Raw genomic sequence first — 6,227 nt, 5'->3', positions numbered from 1 at the left:
TTCAAGGAATAATATACCACAATTTTCCAACTTACTTAATATGCACTGAAATTCCACTGACAGCCTCTTCATTCATCTTTAGTGTTTCTGTATTATCAAAGTCACGTCTAGTCAGAGTATATACTGTATAAACGTCCATCCATCCATTATCCGTAACCGCTTATCCTGTGCAGGGTCGCGGGCAAGCTAGAGCCTATCCCAGGTGACTATGGGCAAGAGGCAGGGTACACCCTGGATAAGTTGCTAGATCATCGCAGGGCTGACACATGGAGACAAACAACCATTCACACTCACATTCACACCTATGGTCAATTTAGAACCACCAATTAACCTAACCTGCATGTCTTTGGATTGTAGGGGAAACCGGAGCACCCGGAGGAAACCCACGCGGACACGGGGAGAACATGCAAACTCCACACAGAAAGGCCCTCGCCGGCCACTGGGCTTGAACCCAGGACCTTCTTGCTGTGAGGCGACAGTGCTAACCACTATACCACCGTACCACCCAGTGTTCTATTTGAAAATCTGAAAAATATGTACTAATAATACAGTATGTAGAAAAAAATACAGAATTACAGTAAATATGTTACACTTAAACAAATTGTAGTTATAAAATCAATATCGCTATCGTCAGTAAATACAACAAGTCCTTTACGTTAAGTACGTTAAGTAAAAAAGGTAAGTATAAACAATAAAAATGGCAAATAATGTCACATTCACTAATTTGTAGATGCTAATCAGGGGGGGGTTTCCCAAAAGCCTCTTAATGCTAAGAGCATCTTAACTAGGAGACAGAGTGTTCATTGTGCAGCTTGCTCTACCATTTAACGATTATCTTTGTGCTGCGATGCTTTTGGGAAATTCAGGATAGAATGTTCAGACATGAATTTTCATCAGCTGATTTGTCCTTCAGTATAATAATTTACAGTGAACAGTTATTCCACAAAATAGAGTCGTACATGAGCTTATATGGCTATAAGCCATGTACGACAAGATTGAGTGGAATAACTGTTTTATTCTATCCACATTCACTGGATTTTGAGAAACAGAACATTTTTATTTTTATGTTTTGTAGATTCAATAAATAAAAACTTTGTACAAAACATCCAACAAAATCATTTCTGCTTAGAATGTAAACAAACTGGCGAAATGACAGTAGCAATTTGTGAAAAATGCTATAATAATAATTCTTGAAAAATAAAAAAAAATACGCTCTTACCATCAAATACTTTTATTCCATATTTTGTTGCTTTTTTGGTATTTTGGGGGGGTTTGTTTTCAAGTAGAGTTTTTATTTCATCTTCGATTGGTTCAGCAACATGCTCCACCATTTTGTTTTTCTCTACTCAAGGTATATGAGCTGATAGTCTAGTAATAGAGTAGCCAATCAAAGTGCGTGATTGCTCATATCCAGTGAATGTGGATAGAATAATTACAAATACTGCATATTGATATAGAATCATACCAGACAAGACTTTATTCATTTTGTTAGTCTGATTTTCCTTGTTTGGTTAATTTCTTTCTGCATTCTGTTCACATGAATTGAGTATTTGTTTCTTAGATCCTATTGAACAAAAACTTAGCAATAAATAGTTATAACCTCAGCCCTACGATTACCTGGCGACTTGTCCAGGGTGTACCCCGCCTCTTGCCCATAGTCAGCTGGGATAGGCTCCAGCTTGCCTGCGACCCTGTAGAACAGGATAAGCAGCTACAGATAATGGATGGAGTTATAACCTCCCACATGTAAGGTTGGAAAGAGATTCCTTTCTCTGATTAGGGCCTTAATACATTTTATATATACTAGTGCATCTCAAAATATTGGAATATCGTGGAAAAAAGTTAGTTTTTTTCATAATTTAATTCAAAAAGGTAAACTTTCATATATTCTATATTCATTACATGTAATAGGAAATATTTCAAGGCTTTTTTTTTTTTTTTTTAATTTTGATGATTATGGCTTATAGCTCATGAAAATCAGAAATCCAGTATCTCAAAATCTTAGAATATTTCATTTCGAGTTTGAGTTTGCTCAATGGACTTGATAAAACACAGTGGACTAACACCAACAGATGACATGGCAACCCAAATCATCACAGACTGCAGAAACTTCACACTGGACTTCAAACACCTTGGACCACTGAGCAACAGTCCAGTTCTTTCTCTCTTTATCCCAGGTAAGATGCTTCTGACGTTGTCTCTGGTTCAGGAGTGGCCTGACATTAGGAATGTGACAGTTGTAGCCCCTTTCTTGAAGACGTCTGTGTATGGTTGCTCTTGATGCACTGACACCAGCCTCAGTCCACTCCTTGTGAAGCTCCCCAAGTTCTTGAATATGACTTTTCTTGACAATCCTCTCAAGCCTGCGGTCATCCATGCTGCTTGTGCACCTTTTCCAGCCAGCCTTTTCAGTAAGGACCTTCTGTGGTTTACCCTCCTTGTGGGGGGTGTCGATGATCGTCTTCTGGACCACTGTCAAGTCAGCAGTCTTCCCCATGATTATGGTTATGTGTACTGAACTAGACCGAGAGATACACTGTATTTATACTGTTTTATTCAAACTCGAAATGAAATATTCTAATAATTTGAGATACTGGATTTCTGATTTTCATAAACTATAAGCCATAATCATCAAAATTAAAACAAAAAAGCCTTGAAATATTTCACTGTACATGTAATAAATACAGAACATATGAAATTTTACCTTTTTGAATTAAATTACAAAAAAAATAACTTTTTCACGATATTCCAATATTTTAAGATGCACTAATACACATGTATTGTGTGTATATATATATATATATATATATATATATATATATATATATATATATATATATATATATATATATATATATATTTGGGTGGCGCGGTGGTGTAGTGGTTAGCGCTGTCGCCTCACAGCAAGAAGGTCCGGGTTCGAGCCCTGTGGCCGGCGAGGGCCTTTCTGTGTGGAGTTTGCATGTTCTCCCTGTGTCCATGTGGGTTTCCTCCGGGTGCTCCAGTTTCCCCCACAGTCCAAAGACATGCAGGTTAGGTTAACTGGTGACTCTAAATTGACCGTAGGTGTGAATGTGAGTATGAATGGTTGTCTGTGTCTATGTGTCGGCCCTGCGATGACCTGGCGACTTGTCCAGGGTGTACCCCGCCTTTCGCCCGTAGTCAGCTGGGATAGGCTCCAGCTTGCCTGCGACCCTGTAGAACAGGATAAAGTGGCTAGAGATAATGAGATGAGATGAGATTTTTGCATCCATGTTACTGAAGCTGATTCATCAATTGTGTATGTGTCTGTCTAGGTTCTCTGGTTTCCTGCTGCTTCCCAAAATATACTAGTAGGTGAATTGGCAATGTTAAATTACCCCTAAGTGTGAATGTGTGTATGGTGCTATGTGATGAACTGGCATGCCATCCAGGGTATATTCCGGCTTCGTGTTCAGTGTTCCTGGGATAGGCTCCTGATATCCAGGTATCACCGCTATCCGGACCAGGATAAGACAAATATGAAAGACGAATGAGGGCTCCATCACCATACTCTTCCTTGAACAGCCACAATGCATGAATTGGACTTTCCTGTTTTGTCTTATCAGCTTGTATCTGCTTACACACACTGTTTTGATATGATACTGTTTTTTTGTGATCTTTTGTGGATCTGTACATTCAAACCTAACACCTGCTAATAAAGTACCATATCTAGACTAGAGGATTAGATGGGAACGTAATTGCTCCCACAGTGTCATAGCAGCAGCACTGTAGTGGAGTCAGATAGCACTGCTAACGTCAGTCTCAGGTTAAAGGTTACTGTTTAATTCATTCCCAGGCTTTGATAGTTGCCAGGAAATGAATTCAGAAGCATCAGCTCATTTCACGAATCAATGACCTCATCAGGCATTTGAATATGTTTTTTTTAATTCCCCTGTTTGTTATGATGTGCATGAATATGTCATAATATTACGTGTTTAACACTGGGTCAGCACATGCTATTGATGCCTCCTGGAATGACATGAATTCCTTATATCTGAGTTGCATCACTGCACCTCTCTGGCTTCGTGCTGACGCTCTTGGCCTAATCCATCTTGGTAGGCAACGCCATGTGACCTCTGACCTTTAAACTTGGGGGGTTGTGTGGATGCCTGGCACTGAGTTTCCCACACTAGAGAGAGGTCTTGATCTCTCTTCATCTTCCTACAAGCTGTTTTTCTGACTTTAATGGGCATGGGAACTCCACATATCACTTTTGATGTCATAATAATTTACATCCTACGCTTGGTTATGGCGACTTGCGGCCCTTGTGATTTTCTACTGTAGCTCTGTGCGTAATGACGTCAGTGGATGATGGGAAAGGTTGGGAAGATGGTGAGCAGGCAGAGTGCACTTACTTTTAGTGACCACATGGTGGTGAGATCCACATAACCTATGATCTCAGTTACTGAAACGTGTTCATCTGTCCATCTTTCTTTCATTCTTTCCTTTCCATGGGCTCATTGATTTTCAACCTAGAGGAATACCATAATAATAATAATAATAATAATAATAATTATTATTATTATTATTATTATTATTATTATTATTATTATCCTAAATATCCCCATCCTATCCCTAAATATCATGATATTACAGAGTTGTTGTTTTTTTTTACAAAAATGTTGTTCATCCATCCATCCATCCATCCATCTATTATCTGTAGCCGCTTATTAAGTAAATATGCATATATTTGCATACGTAAACGCGTGCACGCGCACGCGTTTACGTATGCAAATTTATGCATATTTACTTAATTTTAATAAACTTACAAGAAATATATGTGTGAATATCAGAAGGCAAAAGGCAGAGGTTTATTGTGCCATCTATAGTTGTTGTTGTTGTGACTAACCTTATTTAAAAAAATTAATTACCCTTTTTAACCAGTACTATCTTGCCCTAAAGCCCTCTTCTTTTAAGATTTCAGTATTATATATTCAGTCATTATATTATGGGTCGGAAAATAATCCATGCCGCTTTGTTTAGACATTTCTTGCATGAATAGAATGCTTCGAATGAGTAAGTCATCATTCCAGTGAAAATTAGTTGGGCGTTCTGGTTCAGTCTCAAATCACTTCTTACGTTCTAAATAGGTGCACTATATCGAGTGAAAGATACTCGCTTTTCCATACTCTACCGAGTGCACTGTGTGTCCAATAGGATTGGGTTACGGCGCTGACGTTGTCAAGGAAGCGCTGAAGAAAGACAGAAAGAGCCGGTCATTCAGTGCTGAACCGCAGCTCGGCGCGCGCCAAGTCAGAGGAGGAGAGCGGCGGTTGAGAATTTAATAACAGGACTCGGTTTCATCCTTCGCTTTATATAAAGTCAAGTTTTTTTTTTTTGTCGATAGTTTTGGAAATATCTGTATTGTATCATATTTTTACACGGTGGAGGAATTGGTAAACCTCGAGGACGAGTTTGAAACAGGTAAGAATCCGGTTAACTGGGTCACTAATGAATTATATATGAATACAGTAGATAACTAGCTAGTTAGCTAACGCTTTGTTGGGCGTTTTACATTAAAAAGGCGGCTAATGTAGTGTGTGTTTTGTGTATACGGTATATAGCATCGCATGGTCATTAGCGTTTATTTGATAATTAGCATTAGCTTGTTTAAACTAGCTAACGTAGCTGGTTAAGCTCTGCTAATTTCCACCTTACACCCTCTAACTGTTCTTTCATCTAGCACGGAACATTTCATTACAAAGCTAACATGCTAACTGCTACCGTCAGTAAGTAATATGCCTGGATGTAGCCTGTTTAGCTTCCTTGCTAATAGTAGGCTAACACCTACAGTTGAGGTCAAAATTATTAGCCCCCGTGAAATTTTGGAACGCTTGCTATAAAATTCTCCACAAAATTTGTAACACTCATGTTAATTTTAAAACATCAACCACTCACAAGTGTTATTCTGTAGTATCTGGTGCATTTTGGAATGTAAGATTTAATGTTTAAGTATCCTTAATCTCAAATATAGTGAAAAATGGGGTGGTCAAAATTTATTAGCTCCTATGCAATTTTCTTGCTTTTAAAACACACACACGACCAGCCTGGCAGCTTTCAAGCCACACCTGTGCAGTCAATTGGCTCCCAGACTAATAATAATGTTTATTACTTATATTGCGCATTTTAACATTTGGTAATATGATCAAATGCGCATTACACTAAAAATACTTAATATAATATATAAAAACATACTACTAATAAAA

The 6,227-nt window shown here is 38.2% G+C and overlaps 1 protein-coding gene across 1 annotated transcript in view; it reads left to right on the top strand.

Moving 5' to 3' along the window:
• Window positions 1-5,230: 5,230 nt before the first annotated feature.
• Window positions 5,231-6,227, top strand: part of zgc:162200 (uncharacterized protein LOC558638 homolog) — a 47,755-nt gene continuing 46,758 nt past the window's right edge. Inside the window, exon 1 of the mRNA XM_060931456.1 lies at window positions 5,231-5,445. The gene's annotated coding sequence lies outside the window, so the exon portion shown is untranslated. The remainder of the gene's footprint in view (window positions 5,446-6,227) is intronic.

The sequence above is a fragment of the Neoarius graeffei genome, chromosome 10 (assembly GCF_027579695.1).
Source record: "Neoarius graeffei isolate fNeoGra1 chromosome 10, fNeoGra1.pri, whole genome shotgun sequence".
NCBI lineage: Eukaryota > Metazoa > Chordata > Actinopteri > Siluriformes > Ariidae > Neoarius > Neoarius graeffei.
Note: the sequence above shows the minus strand (reverse complement) of the source record. Positions and strands in the feature narration are given on the sequence as shown.